This window comes from Rattus norvegicus, chromosome 11, assembly GCF_021556685.1.
Source record: "Rattus norvegicus strain SHRSP/BbbUtx chromosome 11, alternate assembly SHRSP_T2T, whole genome shotgun sequence".
NCBI classification, from domain to species: domain Eukaryota; kingdom Metazoa; phylum Chordata; class Mammalia; order Rodentia; family Muridae; genus Rattus; species Rattus norvegicus.
The window spans coordinates 40,746,959-40,765,799 of NC_141544.1; positions in this window are offsets into that span (position 1 = coordinate 40,746,959).

Sequence of the window (18,841 nt, forward strand, 5' to 3'; positions counted from 1 at the left end):
ATAGTATTGGTATGAGGTCTTCTATGAAGGTCTGATAGAATTCTGCACTAAACCCGTCTGGATCTGGGCTCTTTTTGGATGGGAGACCTTTAATGACTGCTTCTATTTCCTTAGGAGTTATGGGGTTTTTTAACTGGTTTATCTGTTCCTGATTTAACTTCGGTACCTGGTATCTGTCTAGGAAATTGTCCATTTCCTCCAGATTTTCAAGTTTTGTTGAATATAGGCTTTTATAGTAAGATCTGATGATTTTTTGAATTTCCTCTGGATCTCTAGTTATGTCTCCCTTTTCATTTCTGATTTTGTTAATTTGGACATACTCTCTGTTCCTCACGTTAGTCTGGCTAAGGGTTTATCTATCTTGTTGATTTTCTCAAAGAACCAACTTTTGGTTCTGTTGATTCTTTCTATGGTCCTTTTTGTTTCTACTTGGTTGATTTCAGCTCTGAGTTTGATTATTTCCAGCCTTCTACTCCACCTGGGTGTATTTGCTTCTTTTTGTTCTAGAGCTTTTAGGTGTGCTGTCAAGCTGGTGACATATGCTCTTTCCTGTTTCTTTCTGCAGGCACTCAGAGCTATGAGTTTTCCTCTTAGCACAGCTTTCATTGTGTCCCATAAGTTTGGGTATGTTGTACCTTCATTTTCATTAAATTCTAAAAAGTCTTTTATTTCTTTCTTTATTTCTTCGTTGACCAGGTTATCGTTGAATAGAGCATTGTTCAACTTCCACGTATATGTGGGCATTCTTCCCTTAATGTTATTGAAGACCAGCTTTAGGCCGTGGTGTTCTGATAGCACGCATGGGATTATTTCTACCTTTCTGTACCTATTGAGGGCTGTTTTTCGGCCAATTATATGGTCAATTTTGGAGGAAGTACCATGAGGAGCTGAGAAGAAGGTATATCCTTTTGCTTTAGGATAGAATGTTCTATAAATATCCGTTAAGTCCATTTGCTTCATGACTTCTCTTAGTCTGTCTACGTCTCCGTTTAATTTCTGTTTCCATGACCTGTCCATTGATGAGAGTGGGGTGTTGAAATCTCCTACTATTATTGTGTGAAGTGCAAGGTGTGTTTTGAGCTTTAGTAAGGTTTCTTTTACGTATGTAGGTGCCCTTGTATTTGGGGCATAGATATTTAGGATTGAGAGTTCATCTTGGTGGATTTTTCCTTTGATGAATATGAAGTGTCCTTCCTTATCTTTTTTGATGACTTTTAGTTGAAAATTGATTTTATTTGATATTAGAATGGCTACTCCAGCTTGCTTCTTCCAACCATTTGCTTGAAAAGTTGTTTTCCAGCCTTTCACTCTGAGGTAGTGTCTGTCTTTGTCTCTGAGGTGTGTTTCCTGTAGGCAGCAGAATGCAGGGTCCTCGTTGCGTATCCAGTTTGTTAATCTATGTCTTTTTATTGGGGAGTTGAGGCCATTGATGTTGAGAGATATTAAGGAATAGTGATTATTGCTTCCTGTTATATTCATATTTGGATGTGAGGTTATGTTTGTGTGCTTTTCTTCTCTTTGTTTTGTTGCCAAGATGATTACTTTCTTGATTCTTCTAGGGTATAGCTTGCCTCCTTATGTTCGGCTTTACCATTTATTATCCTTTGTAGTGCTGGATTTGTAGAAAGATATTGTGTAAATTTGGTTTTGTCATGGAATATCTTGGTTTCTCCATCTATGTTAATTGAGAGTTTTGCAGGATACAGTAACCTGTGCCTACATTTGTGTTCTCTTAGGGTCTGTATGACATCTGTCCAGGATCTTCTGGCTTTCATTGTCTCTGGCAAAAAGTCTGGTGTGATTCTGATAGGTCTGCCTTTATATGTTACTTGACCTTTTTCCCTTACTGCTTTTAATATTCTTTCTTTATTTTGTGCGTTTGGTGTTTTGACTATTATGTGACAGGAGGTGTTTCTTTTCTGGTCCAATCTATTTGGAGTTCTGTAGGCTTCTTGTATGCCTATGGGTATCTCTTTTTTCAGGTTAGGGAAGTTTTATTCTATGATTTTGTTGAAGATATTTACTGGTCCTTTGAGCTGGGAGTCTTCACTCTCTTCTATACCTATTATCCTTAGGTTTGATCTTCTCATTGAGTCCTGGATTTCCTGTATGTTTTGGACCAGTAGCTTTTTCCACTTTACATTATCTTTGACAGTTGAGTCAATGATTTCTATGGAATCTTCTGCTCCTGAGATTCTCTCTTCCATCTCTTGTATTCTGTTGGTGAATCTTGTATCTACAGCTCCTTGTCTCTTCTTTTGGTTTTATATATCCAGGGTTGTTTCCATGTGTTCTTTCTTGATTGCTTCCATTTCCATTTTTAATTCCTTCAACTGTTTGATTGTGTTTTCCTGGAATTCTTTCAGGGATTTTTGTGATTCCTCTCTATGGGCTTCTACTTATTTATTTATGTTTTCCTGTGTTTCATGTCTTTCTTGAAGTCCTCCAGCATCATGATCAAATATGATTTTGAAACTAGGTCTTGCTTTTCTGTGTGTTTGGATATTCTGTGTTTGCTTTGGTGGGAGAATTGGACTCCGATGATGCCATGTAATCTTGGTTTCTGTTGCTTGGATTCCTGCGCTTGCCTCTCGCCATCAGATTATCTCTAGTGTTGCTTTGTTCTGCTATTTCTGACAGTGGCTATACTGTCCTATAAGCCTGTGTGTCAGGGGTGTTGTAGACCTGTTTTCCTGTTTTCTTTCAGCCAGTTATGGGAACAGAGTGTTCTGCTTTCAGGCGTGTAGTTTTTCCTATCTACAGGTCTTCAGCTGTTCCTGTGGGCCTGTGTACTGAGTTCAGTAGGCAGGTCGCTTGGAGTAGGAAGGTTTGTCTTACCTGTGGTCCCGAGGCTCCAGTTTGCTTGTGGGGTGTTGCTTATGAGCTCTCCGTGGGGGGCAGCAACCAGGAAGATCTGCGCCGCCCTTTCCGGGAGCTTCCGTGCACCAGGGTTCTGTATGGCGTTTGGTGTTTTCCTCTGGAATCAGTAATGTGGGCAGAGTGTAGTCTCTTCTGGTTTCTCAGGCGTGTCTGCCTCTCTGAAGGTTTAGCTCTCCCTCCCACGGGATTTGGGTGCAGAGAACTGTTTATCTGGTCAGTCCCTTCAGGTTCTGGCGGTGTCTCAGACACAGGGGTCCTGCTGCTGCTGTGCCCTTATCCAAGGGAACCCAGAGGCCTTATACAGTTTCCTCTTGGGCCAGGGATGTGGGCAGGGTTGGGCAGTGTTGGTGGTCTCTTCTGCTCTGCAGTCTCAGGAGCGCCCACCTGTCCAGGCGGTGAGGTCTCTCTCCCACGGGGTTTTCCTCTCAACTAATTCTAAGGAAGGGAGTTCATTGGCTGTATTTTTAGTGTTGTCACAGTTTAAGATCACCTATAAGTTGGAATTTGATCACTAAAGGACACGTCCTAAGTCTGGATATCAGGATATAACTATTCTTTTCATAAAGATGAAATATGACAGAACATCGTGCTGTGTTCCATGTGAGCAAAAGATACAGTTTTTTTTATATAATTTGTGATGTTTGAATGGCATTGTGGTTTAGGTGTAGAATGTCACTATTGGCTCTTGTCTTTGAACAGTGATGACATTGACTTGGAAGCTGGTGGAGCTTTCAGAGGCAGCACCACACTGGAAGAAGTGAGTCACTGGGAGGCAGGGTTTGAAGTTTTATAATCCAGTTCTACTTCCTGTTCCCTCTTAGCTTCCTGTCTGTGGAAACATGGCCTTCCTACCATTTTAGACTGTATTCCCTTAAACTGTAAGCCTAAAGCAAACTCTTCCTTTCTTGGATTGTTTTTCTTGGTATTTTGGTCTAGCAACTAGTAAAGTAAATGATAAGAGTGTACATTTTATCTCATTGGCTTTTGATTTGTCCAACTCATGTGCAAAAGTATGCAGGGGTGGATATGAGAAGCTCTTTCTATTGGAAAGATCAAATTTGTTGTTTCTTGTTCTGTCTGAACCCATGGAAAATAGATGCATTTTGAGAATCCAACCACCACTGACATTCCTCATCATAATGCATTTGATATGAGACAATCGGGTGCTCTTAGAGTCGTTTCAGTCACTAGCGGGACTCTTTATTTGAAGGTTGCATGAGATCTTTATTTCATGCCTGCTTTTCTTTCTCCTCCTATTGCATTCAGCATATCAGAGGCCACATGGAAGTTTTTCATCCTGACTCAGGTATTGTCAGTGTCTGTGGAGAACAGTTCCTTTCTCTGTCCTCATCAGGGAATGTTCTTGGCCATCCTTCTCTGAAGCCTGCATTTATTCACAGATTATTTTCCTTTGTGGACTTTATAAAGCAGAGCCAGGTCTCTTTTCTGTAGTTACAGCTAATGGCGGTTTGACAATTTTCTTCAACAATTCATCATTAGAAATACATCCTGGATGGAGCCCAGCTTTGCTCACTCCACTGGTTTCTGTGACCCCTGTTTACCTTCCAGAATTTGACTTATTAATACCATTCACAAGCACTAGGAAGCCACACTCTGCATATTTATCAGGGAAATACCGCCCACACATCCTCATAACCCAGCACAGAGCGTCTCTGGTTTGGATTAAGGTTCAGTGATTTTAATGATGAGTCCCTACTACCTAAGCTTCTGATTTATAGATGGATCATTATGGCTGCACGGCAGGGGGTTGGGATTCTTTTTGTTTCTGCCTCCCTTAAGTGTAAACAAACACTGAGATGGTCCTAACAAAGAGAATGTGTGTAAGTGGACTGTTTCTAGGTCCCTTTAGATTGAGATTTAGATTGCCAAGCATTTGCCTAACTTGCATTTATTTATCTTTGGAGATATGTGGGGAACTCGGAAAGAATGAACATACAATCAATACAAGGCAATTTGGGAGCCCAGTAGATTGGATGAAATTTTATTTGTCAGGAGGGAGCTGCTATTTAATTCACAGACACAGATGCCCACATTCATCTGTGACACCGAATTTGTTCCTAATATGTGTTGTCTTCCCTGAGGCTCTTCTCGTTAGTCTGGTCTCCTTGCTCAGATTTCTAAGTTGTCATCCTCAATTCTGGAGAAGCTGATGCTTCACGTGCCTCATCCAGTAAAGGTAGGGTGCAAGGAGCATGAGCTATGGATGGGGCATCTAATGCTTTCTCAAGTAGGCCTGGAAGAAAGTGTAAGGGTTTTATTTAACTTCATAGCCATCAGATACATTAAATCCCATGAGTCTTGGTAAATTATTAAACAGCTATTGATTTCGTTGTGATGAACATAGAGATGTATTGACTTTCACCTTAGTCAATAGTTTCTAACAGCATAATAAATCTTGATGTTTACTGAAACATGCATTTTAGTCCCAGTGTGTTGTATATGGGCGTTGCAATGCACAGATATTTATTTTATGCTTTCTTGAATGTTGATGCAAAGACTCTTTCCTCCTGAGGGCTTAGAGTTCATTTGTTCATTCCTTATCCCACTTCCCCCTTGGTTTAACTACCCAATCTCAGTTTTTTAATTTCCTTGCTTGATAATAGGAGGAGGTGCTAAGGCCTTGGAAGAAATCTATTTGTCTTTAATGAGCAAATTGGGGCTCTGTCTTCCCGATGAGCTCCTGATTAATTGCAAGGTGTGACCGCCTGTCTCCATTGGTGATAAGCTTCAGTGGAGGAAAAAACGTGAAGATGTTCACTCTCCGACTCTACTCTACATGTTTATTCTAATATACACCAGACTAACACATGAAGAGGAGCCATGTCTGAGAATCTGCTTGCTTAACTGTAATCCCTTTCTCAGTTACGTAGTAATATAACTCAATAGAAAGTCAAGCTCATATTTGGACAAAATAAATGATAATGCACAGACTATAATATAATGGGTATGAAAAAGAAACACCACCACTGTCCCTTTTGTCCCTTTGTCCCCAGTTTAAATTCTACTGATAATATAAGTATCTTCTTGAAAGTCTCAAATTGTTTCTTTATAACTTAGAATATCAACTGGTTCCCAGTAACTGCTCGTTGACCTTGTAATGTGTGTCTGGTTCTCCGCTGCCTTGAGTTGCCTGTGTACTTGGCTCTTCTCTGTGCCCTCAGTTCTTATGTATGATTCATGTTTCGTTAGGAGAGCTGACATTCCTCAGATACTGTGGACCCGGTGGCCAACTGGGCAACAGAGAGAACACCTGTTCAGTCAGTGGGATTTTTCTCTTTCAGTAGAAAACTACATTCCTTGTAGAAAGACACTTTGATGACTTTCGAGGAAGGAGGAAATAAAGGAATGAATTTAAGTACAGTATCTTATCGGATTTTACATACATCTGCACACATGTAACTCTCAATGTGTATCTGAGTCGATGCAGATACAGTGACTTACTATGAAGTAACTCAGTACGGCTGAAGTTCTCAGGGGAGCAGGGAGTCTGCCGTTGACTGAGTAACAACTTGACCTTCCTATCCCCACAGGAAAATGTGGTCAAGGAAACAGAAAGGCATTGCAACCATGCCAAAAAAAGAATAATTATTCTTCATGGGAACAGTTGTGCTAAATGAGCAGCGTTTCTCAGTATCCCCTGTGGTAATCAGGAGGAAAGTGCTAGGCAGATAGCAAAGAAGAATGGCAGAAACCCAGAATGCATCTCAAAGATGGAAACTGTGAAAACCCCTCAGAGGAGCGAGCATCCCAAGGAAGCAGCATCCAGATCCAATGGGCCCATGGGCATGTCTGTAGTGGATTGTCCTGATTACAGTAAAGCCAGCCTACAAGGGAGGCACACCAACCCTGTGTGTTGAGTCCTGAACTGTGTAAGTGTGGACAAGCTGAGCTGAGTAGCAGGTCTGCTGCTCTTTCTTGACTGTGGGCGTGAATAGCTGCTTCAAGTTCCCGGCTTGTCTTTCCCACAATAATGGACCGTGACAGAACTGTAAGCAGAATAGACCCATTCTCCTTCCGATGCTTTTGTCAGGGTGTTTTATCATGGCTTCTAGAAGTGAGACTAGGCCAGTGAACTTCAAAGGCTTATCTGGTATCTATGACCTACATGGATGAGTAACGTCTCCCACCAGTTGATGAATATTTAAAGCTTACAACTTAAAAATGAGATTTTATGTTCACATTTTCTGTTTGTTCGTTTATGTGCTTTGGACCAGTGTGGGTCTAATAAAAAAAATACATCAACGTGACTTTTCAAACCCTACATGGGAATGGAAGAAAAGTCATTCTGAACTTAAATACATAGATTTTTATGTTTTTATGTCATCAAAATGACCATCATATAAAGTTTTGATTTCTAATGTAAAGAGAATTTATGAACTCCAGGGGGAAGAATCGTATTGGTACTCAAGAATTGAGGAATAATTGGGGGAATTTGTATTGTCTTCTTTTTCCTTACTATGTCAAATTTTGGGTTATAAAGTATGTATGAACATGGCACATTTTGTTGTTTCTGAATTTCTGTATGAATCAGGAGAAGATGGAGCTCTAAAACATGTTACTGGCTTTCTTACAAGAGTCCCACAAACTATTAGAGACTGAATTTGAATTAAATCTTCAAGTACATTGGGGTTTTGTAGGAGCAGGGCATTTCTCACTTTGCAAGTATCTGCTCATTGCTAAGGAAGTTACTTTTCCTTAACAACCAATCTCACAGTGGCCTTAATCGCTGTTCCTTGTCACAATGTCTCTATTGGCTCTCAGAAAACTGTGTAAGAAATAAAGTTCGAGTTTGATATCCCAACTATCAAATTGTATGTTCTTCTCCATTCATTTCTCAGAATCTTCTTCTTGCATATCTAAAACTTAGTCATTACGTAAATATTATAACTATATGATAATTTAGTAAAAGGAAGATTTTGTTTGGGGCAATATAATTAAAAGCCAGTGAGCAGTTCTATGCTTGAAACCATATTATGTGTTTTATTGTGTGCCGAGCTACCTCTGAAGCTTAGGCTAGCTTTGAACTCTTGATCTTTCTGCCTCAGTTTATTGAGTTCTGGCATTACCACCATGTGTGACTGGTATAGGAACTTTAAATTACATGGAGGTGACTTGTTTCAGCAATCTTTTTTTTTTTTTGCCTAGATATTCTTGCCTTGAGACTTCTAGAAAGGGTGCCACTGGACCTTCTACTTTATAGATCTTTTCTTTCATAAGGTATCTGTATGATAAGAACTCTATGTAGCAGAAAGTACAGTGGTCTTTTATAGAACAGTACCAGAAATAAGCTTGGTAGAAATAGCCTAGGGCTAGATGTGAGAAGATTTGGGCTCCTCTATGTGTTGAAGTCTTCTTGTATGATGCTGTGGCTTATTAACAGAAATGTTCCCCTGAGGCATTGGGTCAAAGGCTTAGCTGGGACTCTCATGGTGCTCTCAATAGACAGGTCATTATATGAAGAAGGTACAACACTATTAACGGATTAATCTGCTGACAAGTTCTAAATGCAATGGCATTGTTGGATACATTAGACACTGGGAGCTGAGCACTAGTAGGAGGAATTGTGTCACTGAGATCATGTCTTGAAGGGTAGCCTGCCTCTAGTCTCTCCATACCTTGCATCCTGGATGCCGTGAGTCAAGTAGATTTTCTTTGTGCCATTCCTTAGTAATGTTTATGTCTTGTCATAGACCTGAAAGAAATCAGGCCAGCTATAGACTAAAGCATGAGCCAAACAAATCCTCTTCTTTTAGATTGTTTATGCCTTGTAGTTTTTTTAAACAGTGGTGAAATATTAACTAACTTATGTTTTGGATGAGTGATGTGTATCTGGACATAATAGCTGAATGACGACTATGGGTGTTCATGTGGATGAAGGGTGAAGACAGAAACACACTTAGGAAGCACTTACAAAGGCCAGGTAGTGTTTCAGTGCTAAGAGCGGTGAGCATCTTGCCAGAGCGGGTACTGTTTTTCTCATTTTAAATATATTGAAATTAATGCATAAAAAGTTTAATATCTTCACATCATGCAGTAGAGACGCATTGGGATCATACAGCCTGACATTGCTGCTCTTGCTTTTCTTACTGATAATGGCCCAGGTCCCTCTGAAGTCTAGAGCTCTATTTTAGAAGAACATTTGCGAATAAATAGAAGAAACACAGTTCAGAAATGATATGTTGCAGTATATCAGCAAGCATGATCATAATTTAATAGTTTATGTTTCATGCTCTATCCATCCATTCATTACTTGTTTTAAATATATGCTTGGGGGCGGGGATACCTCCCTAGGCCACTCTCTGAATTTTGTTGACTACGTGATGACTGCTTAGAGGAATGGCAATTACAACCTATTGAAAACCACCACCGAGAGGTAGGCTTACCTCATTTTCTCTTCACTTGGTGTTGGTACCTTCCTTGAAAAGAATGGCAGGATGTACTAACTAGTTCCTTTTCTTGTTGCTACGATAAGATACCTGCCACACACGGAAACATCAAAACACAACTGAACACTTAGGGAAAGACTGAATTCCATAAAGGCAGGGGAAGTGTGGTGGTAGAATCTGAGGTGTCTGGACACACTTCCTCCCCAGTCAGAAAGTGGAGGGAGAAGATGCTGATGCTTACCTCACCTTCTGTTCTTGACACGGTCCAGGACTGCAGCCCATAGAGTGGTACCACCCACATTTAATGTCGGTCTTCTCACCCTGGTTAAACTAATCTAAGAAAACGCCACACACACACACACACACACACACACACACACACACACACACACACACACACACAGAGAGAGAGAGAGAGAGAGAGAGAGAGAGAGAGAGAGAGAGAGAGAGAGAGAGATTGGTTTCCATGGTGATTACAAGTCCCATCAGGTTGACAGTAAAGATTTACCAACACACGGGATAATTTACTAAAGCTCTGCTGGTATATAATAGTATTTCCCCTTTGAACTGTTTTATCTGAGAAATACTAAGTGCAGTGCAGGCTGAGCCTCTTCATTGTTATGTCATATTTATTCCTGGCATATCACATACAGGTCCCATTCTGTTCATTCTTCCCCTGTCTCCATTGTAGGGCCCACTATTATGTAATGTGACAATCACTTTTGTGTGAACTGTCCGTTCACAGAGCCTTGTATTTTGTGCCATCATATCTGTTTCTGCAGCAGCCCCTGACTCACACATTTCCCTTTAAAGGGATGGTGTGTGGTTGAAATGTTCCCTCTCGGGGAATGGAGGATTCGGGTCCAGGCAGAGAGGGTTGCAGTAACAGCCAGCTTTGATTACTGAGAACTTCGGCTTTTTTCTCATGCTGTGGCTATGGACATAGGGAAGTCACTTATGGGTGTAATAGTGCCTACAGCCATCTGTGCGGTGGTTCTTAATCTGTGGGTCATGACCCCTTTGAGGTTGAACAATCCTTTTATAGGAGTTACATAAGACCAACAGAAAACACAGATATTTGCATTAGGATTCATAACAATAGCAAAAGTACAGGTATGAAGTAGAAATATGTGGATTGATGTCTATGTGCAGGTGAGGGCAGGCACAAGATAGGGCAAGGCTTATGATTGGGCTGTGAAAAAGAAAGGCAGGGACAGACTTTTTGAAGGGTGGGAGAGATAGGAGAAGGAGGATGACTCACCTCCATGTGGCTTTAAATAGCCATAGGTAGTTATGAATATCTTATAAGGATGAATTATTACAGGGTAATTTGTCTTATCTAGGTAGACAGTTTATATCAGTATCAATTGGCTCTGAGTTTATTGTGTGGACATTTTGTGGAGTGAGAATTTACTGATATGAATCTGGTTGATAAATTACAAGCCTTTAGAGTTTTGATTTTACTGGATTGCTGGGAATATGAACAGAGTCCACAGTAAGAGAGCCAGAGATAGGCGGCCACTGCATGGGGCTAGGCATGGAGACAGAGAGACCTCCGGGGACAGAGAGTAGTAGGTGGCACTGTGGCATGGTGCATGGTTTCTTCTTACTCTGACGTTAATTACCGCAACAGAAATAAAAATAGTTGTGTGGTTGGTGGTCACCGGGGCATAAGGAACTGCACTAAAGGATCATAGAGTTAGGAAGGTGGAGAGCCACTGCATCTGTGATGGTCCTTGAAAGGGAGAGGTCTGGACCTTGATGGCTCGTACTCATCCCTTCAGTGAACTGTGATACCACTGCCTCTGGAAACTTCGGTTAACCATGAGAAAACAAGCTGGGAAACTTGGGACTTTTGAGCCTGTGATGAACACATGTCTAAATGTACATATTTTGATAACAGAAATTAAATGCAGAAGCTCGAGAAAGCTGTGCTAATTTGTCTAGGAAGAGAGGCCAGGACAAAAGTTCAAGTGGGCAGAGCATCCTGAAGTTGTAGACATTTATGAAAATGCCTGGGCAGCACATCCAACTCTTGCTTTATAGAATTTTGAAACAATACCAGAGGGAAAGGTTTCCAAAATATTCTATTTGAGTATAATTCGTGGCAATAAACCTAATGGTTTATTCTTCCCACAGGAATCAAGGAGTAAGTGTGAGAGACTCTGACTAGAGGGGGATTCACATAGAAAGAGCTTGAGTCTTTCAAATAAGAAGATGGACCAACAATACTTGGATAAGTGGTCCACTTGTTATTATGGTAACCACTTATTACCTCTAGGCTTTTACAGTTAACTAAGATAGTAAATAATTGAAAAGAGCTTCTGTATGCCAGCCACAGTAGAAGTGAACAGTAGCTACACTTACTGGGTCCCATGGTGATGAAGAATGATGAAGAGCACTTGTTATTCCAGACACCTCTCTGAAGTGTATTTTTCTTGAGTTGCATCATTAATCAGTAGAAAATGAGCTATCTCTGATCGATTAGGAAATAAGGAGTCACCTGGGTTATTGATTATAACTACAAGTCAGTAAGTAGACTCTACCCATAGTAACAGTAAGGCAACTGCTATGGTTTGGACACCAAATGTCCCTTGACCCAGGCTCAGATGCTAAAGGTTTGGTTGGTCACCAGGCTGTGTTGTCTCTGGAGCTGCGGAACCTCTAGGGGCAAAGGAGAAGAAAGCTAAGTCATTGGACTATGTTCTTGAAGGAGATGTTGGGACTTGAACCTCTGACTCCCTGTTTCCTCTCTGGTGTCTATAAGACAGACACTTTCTTCTAGTAAAAACCTCTCCACAATGTATGGCATGGCCAGAGGCCCAAAGTGACTTGGACAGACTTAAGTCTCTGAAACCATCAGCTGAAGTCAGACTTTCCTTTTTCCTTGGGTACGTTGTCCCCACTACACAAGCTAACATAACCTGGATGAGTTCTGGGGAATTATTTCTTCTGGCATAGTTGTTAACCTTTATGAAGGGCATGACAATGGGATGGTTGGCCTCTTTGCCATTCATCTTCACATGGAATGCTCTCTTAACTCTTATATGAAGTTTAAAGATTCGACTTCTCCCTTTGTCTTCAATAGTTTGGTTTCATACACTGCAACTTCTTTTAGAGAGTCCACACATGACTGTCAGGATTGGTCTAGGACTATATAGACCTCATCAGCAACCTCAGAGGCATATGCCTTAGACTCCCTTTCTGTATAAAAGTGCCTGTGCAGATTTCCTTGTCTCCCTCTAGCTAAGTCTGGCTTTCAGGAAGGAAATCTCCCTGAGGACTTCTTTCACTGCAGACAAGGATGGCCAGAGCTGCCCTAAGGTGCAAAATGGTTGCTATATAAATATATAAAAGAGACTTGAGAGAGATGGAAAGGGACTGCCACCAGTGTACATTTAAGTGCTCACATAAGAAGCAAAGCACACGGATGGGCTTAAATTATAGAAAAGAAGGTGTGGAATGGATTTCTGGAAACATTGAATGACTTGTAACATTTTTTGCCTGGGGGAAGATTTTAAAAATTCTTTTTACAGTTTCATACATATGTATAATGCATTGTGATTTTATTCAACTGCCTCCCCCTGTACCCTTCTCCTCTTTCTTAACATCTCTCTTCTATTTCATGTCTTTTTTTGTCTGTCTGACTGCCTGCCTCTCTCTTTGCCCTCTGCCGCTGCCTCCTCCTCCTTCTCCTCTTCCCCCCCCTCTTCCCCTTCCCCACTACACTGAGTTTAATTACAGTTGCCTTTGTAATTGGGTAAGGAATTTTGTATAAGGAATTACTCAAAATATTCAGACAAGAACCAATGTTTACACCACTTAAGAAAATGGTGCCCTTTTCCCTGGCAACTCTTTCCCTGTCAAAAGCTCTTCAATGAGGAGTGATGCCTCATGGGTGGCTTCCCAATTCATGATGGGGCATTAATGTTTAGTCAGAGAAATGGGATGCTTGATGAAACCTCTCATCTAGCCAGTGGTGACCATTCTTCATGTAGACTTTTGTTTAGCACTGAGCCTGGCATAGACTTGGGGCCTGGATTTCTGGCATCCAGAGCTATGAAAGAACAGATTTCAGTTATTTTTAACCATTAATTTTGAGATAATTTGCTATACCAGCAATGCAAAACAAATACAGACTTCATCTGGCATGTTCTTCAAGCCATTTTAAGAATGATCAAATAGAGCATTCATGTAAACAACAAAGTGCACGTGATTTACAAGAGTCTCCAAGGGCTTCTTGAAAGAATTCTCTGGCCTCTGCCTCCGTTTCTCATATATGACCCTCTGGCATAACCAATACATTTATGAAGATGGGAATTGCTTACTTCCCGATGTACTATCTGTTCTAGTGCACAGTTTCTTTGAAGTTGCAGCTCTTACTGTCTGTAAAGATCCCGGAGGTGGGCCCCACCACTGTAGCTTTTGATCACAGGTGAAATCCTTGCTTGACCTCTCTTCCTCTAAGGACAGGTGAGCTGAGGCTACTATCTCACTCCCCTGTCCTCATTTGCATCCAAAACAGATACCCATTATGACGGTGTTTCCCCATCCCCATCTATTCCACAATTAAGCCACAATAAATTTAGGTATTAGTAACAAATATATTGGTATGTTTCAAAAATGTGAATGACACAAAAAGCTGTTTGCTGTGGTTTGTGCATGGAATATCTCCTGTCATGATAAACTGTATCGCCTCGAAATCTAAGCCAAATAAACCGTCTTCCTCTCAATGACTTCTTGTGATGGATTTTGCCACAGCAATGGCAGAAGCAGTACAATGTTCATGGAGAGATCTTGTTCCCATTCCAAATCCATTCTTTGCAGTTAGTTATCCATTTATAAAATTAAAAAATGGTTCCATGGTTCCTTTCTGAAAACATATACATGTTCTTATAGACGACAGCACAAGTAGACTGTGTCTATACCCACCTATTTGCTATGTGCCACTTGGTTGCAGTCGTGAGATTATGAGCCCAGGACCCAGTTAAGCTAGGCTTACCCTCCTGACCAATTGGAACTTGAAGGCAATGGGTGCACACTCTACTTAAGAGTATTAAGCTCGTGATAGTTATTCAAGAATAGGAAATTATAACAGCAATCCATCAGATTGCTAAAATACAAATAGACAACAGTCTGTAACAGGTTTTCTTTTAAGATGTCCTTTCATAGTTATAAAATATATCTTGTTATTTTTCTTTTAAATTTCTAGATTTTCTTAAGTGAGTGTGACCCCCTTTGCCGTTGTAGGAACAACATATATTTGCTTCCCATTTTTCCTTATGGTATTTTGAGTGCAAGGTTAATGAATCTTATGTGATTTAATCCAACAATCTTTTTCTTTTTTATCAGTTTCTCATTTCTGTGTATTGCTCTTGAGCTCTCTTTTAAGTTGATGAGGGAATTCAGCTATCCTATGGATTTCCTGTATATCTACATCCTGAGTCCCTTTAGAGATTTCCTTTGATATGATGTATAAGTGAAAATATATCCATCTTCACATGACTCTTCAGTTATCCCTACATTATATAATAAGATATACATTTAGACCATGTATACCCAGATGCTACCTTTATCATTTAAGTTGGAACATATTTCTGGAATTTATCAAAGACTAAACTGTTTTAATTCTCAATCATTTATAAAATACATGTTGGTATATAAGATCAGTTTTTAGAGATTTCCAAGTTATTATTTTTAGTAAGTTATTACTAGTTAATTTTAAAACTAGCTTATACATTTTTAGACCAGTAATTCTGTTTCAATTTTATTATTGGGAATGGATATGAATTAATTTTATGAAGTTGCATAAGGAAAATTGGTGTCTTCACTATACGTTTTGTAACTGGCAAACACTGTCTTTTCATTTATTCAATGACTTTGAATTGTTCAGAAATATGTACTCATTTTTTGTTTGTTTTGAAGACCCCTTATTAGTTTTATTTCCAGATATTTTGTCCATTTTATTGCTATTATAAATAGGTGTTTCTATTATATTTCCATAGTAATGTTTCTTATGCATATGAGAAATAGTTTTCTGTATGTTATGTATGTGCATGTCACCATCTAGAATATCATGGATGTCTACCAGAGGACGGGCTCTGAACCAAGAGTGAGGTTAGTCATAGACTTGCTCCAATTAGATAATGGCTTAGGACAGAGCCAAATAGAAGATATGGGAACTCACCCAGTAATTGTGCTTTACAATAAAGTACAGAGCCAAATGAGACATGTTTAGTAATGTAGCATCATTGCTTACATGCGTCTATCTGCTCAAACTGCAGACTTTGAAAGCTTGAGAATGCCATGCTTTCTTCATGTACAGGTCCCCAGAGTCAAGGAAATGCCTGGAAGACAAAGGTCTTAAATATTTATTGAACTGAGTATCAGTGGATTTTCTGTGAGCTTTGGACTGACTGTATTTTGAATTCATTTGTCATCATGGTTATACAGACCATAGATTTTATTTTTGTTTTATTTTTATGTTTTGCTGTTTTGTCTGAGTAAGTCTACTGTGCATGCAGTGCCCGAAGAAGTCAGAAGAGAGCACTGGCCCCACCAAACTTGAATTATAGAAGAGTGCAAGTTGACACATGGATACTGGAAATCAAATCAGAGTCCTCTGAAAAAGCTACAAGTTTCTCAACCGCTCAAACCATCCTGAAGCTTCCCAAAATTTCTAATGAGCTTAAACATTGTATTTCCATTGATATAGTATCACAACACTGGTCTGTGAAGTCTCTGGAAAATGGCAGTCATAATTTTCATCAGAGCATCCTTGTATGTCTCAACCTATGGACAAGGTAGGTTCCTGTTTCTCTGTAGCAGCCCTGTGTGTGCAGGTGAGATCACGTAATGGCCCTTTTGTAAAATTTTGACTGAAGCGTTAAAAGTTAAGCTTAGGTTATTAAGCCTAGCTTCAGCTCGTGTTCTGCTGCTTGGGGCAGATGTTAAGATTTGCCTCTTTAATAGCACCAGGAAAGCCAGAAGACACTATAATGGAGAATTCTTCAACAAAGGTTAAATGAAGAATTAAGGGGTTATTCTATCTGTCTGTCTGTGTATCTATCTATCTATCTATCTATCTATCTATCTATCTATCTATCTATCTATCTATCTATCTATCTATCTCCTATATACCTCTGGGGAGCATTTATGTCCATATAGGGATATGTAGCAGAGTCATAGACCACAGAAGAGGATGGCAAGAAACAGAGACAGAGCAGAGCTGGAGTCAGTGGCAGACTACCTGTGAGAAGGATCAGGTTTAGTCTCTCCTCTGTCATAAAACATATTGAGAATTATTATACTTTATAGTACTAGAGTTTTTAAAAGTTCTAACAATGGCACATATATATTTCATGCCCCTTCTGTTGCAGGAATCTGCTTAAGCTTTAATTTAATCCTTGTAACAACCTGATAAGATGAGTAGTGGCGATGTTCAGTTTCATAGAACAGCTCTTGCTAATGTCGAGACAGGAAGACAAATTGTCCAGAGGATTCTTTTAAAGACAATGCTGTGCCACATGACTAAGAGCCATCTTGGGATTCTGCAATGGATTTTATACGTCTTGTCTTTCACATCATCTATGGATCTGATGGCTCCATGCCAAACTTAAACGATTCTGAGAGGTCAACACCACAAACACACAAAATACTCTGGCATAGCATCATATGGGGTTGACTTTAGAAGAGAATGTAAAATTTGAAAACTTTTAGAAAATTAAAACAAACAAACAAACATGTTACGTCTTCTAATAGCAACTGATGTCTCCTTGATAATTTCTAACTTTGAATTAGAAGTATGGCCAAGGTGCTGGTTCTAAGTCAGGGAGCTTTTGACACACTAGAATAACCACTAACTTCCTTATCTTGAAATGATGGTCCTAGATGGATGAACTGAGGTATGTCAGTCAGGTTACTGCGCTCTGGAAGCAAGTAGGCCTCTGTGCTGTATTGACTTTGCATCTTGCCCAGATGCCTTTTCACCTTCATCTAAAGGCTGACATTTCTGAGAGATCTTCCCCATTATATGGTCATGGCCTGGGGCAAGAGACTTCCAAGGTCAGTAGCCAGGAGAAGAATAATGTTGGTGGTAGAAACCTACCCTTGCATCTCTCAGATGGGACATGTTCCTGCTTTGTGTTCTGTCATATAGAAATCAACCACATAAATACTTACCAAGCTGTCTTAGTTAGTGTTTTACTGCTGTGAACAGACATTATGACCAATGCAACGTTTATAAGGACAACATTTAATTGGGAGTGGCTTACAGGTTCAGAGGTTCAGTCTATTATCATTGAGGTGGGATCATGGCAGTATCCAGGCAGGCATGGTACAGGAGGAGCTGGGAGTTCTACATCTTCATCTGAAGGCCACTAGGAGAAGACTGGCTTCCAGTCAGCTAGGATGAGGATCTTAAAGCCCACACCCACAGTGACACACCTATTCCGACAAGGCTGCACCTTCAAATACTGCCACTCACTGGGGCAAGCATATAAAAACCATCACATAAGCCCTGACCATCTATGCTCTGAGAGACTGTTTTGTTTCTACTTGAAATTTTTCTCTTTCTACTTTTCTCTTTTCTTTTTATTCCTTTAGACCTTTTATCTCCCCAAACTCCGTCTTCCTGGCACCATGTTACCCACGTGCAGGCAGCTTGGTCTTCTTCACAGGGAGTCTTCTCCAGGAGGCAGTGGTGGGCTGGGAGGGAGGGAAAGCACAGGCAAGGCACATCCTCTTGATCATCACTCCACACTTATCTGCTGCTAGTTTCCCCTCTGTCTCTCACAGCCCAGACATGGCTAGAAGCTGCAAATGAGAAAGAAACTCAAAGGTAGAGAAACAATCTGTTTTACTGCTCTCTAGGATGTCTGCATTTTCTTGTACCTCGAGACACTAATTCTAATCCTATTCTTCACAGCCTTCTCCTTGCTTTCTTCCTTTTTAAAAATTTTGTTTATTTTACATCCCATTTTCCCTCCCTCTTCTCCTCCCAGTCCCTCTTTCACCCACTCCTTCTCTACTTCTCTTCAGAAAGGGCCAGCTTTGATCAATCAGCCATGGCATATCAAGTTGCAGTAAGATTAGGCAACCTCTCCTTCTATTAAGGTGAGACAAGGCAACCCAGTATTGGAAAAGGTCCCAAAGGCAGAAAACAGTCAGAGACAGCTCTTGTTCTCAGTGTTCAGATTCCCACAAGAAGATCCAGTGACACAACTGAAACATATGTGTGAGGACTTAGGTCAGTCCCATACAGGCTCCCTGGTTGGTGCTTCCGTCTCTGTGAGCTCCTATGGCCTTAGGTTGACTGAGTCTGTGGGTTTTCTTATAGTGTCTTTGATGCCCAGAATATCATTAGGAATCATTTCATTGGCCTTTCTCTCCTCTCCTCTCCTCTCCTCTCCTCTCCTCTCCTCTCCTCTCCTCTCCTCTCCTCTCCTCTCCTCTCCTCTCCCCTCCCCTCCCCTCCCCTCCCCTCCCCTTCTCTCTCTCTCTCACTCTCTCTCTCTCTCTCTCTCTCTCTCTCTCTCTCTCTCTCTCTTTCTTTC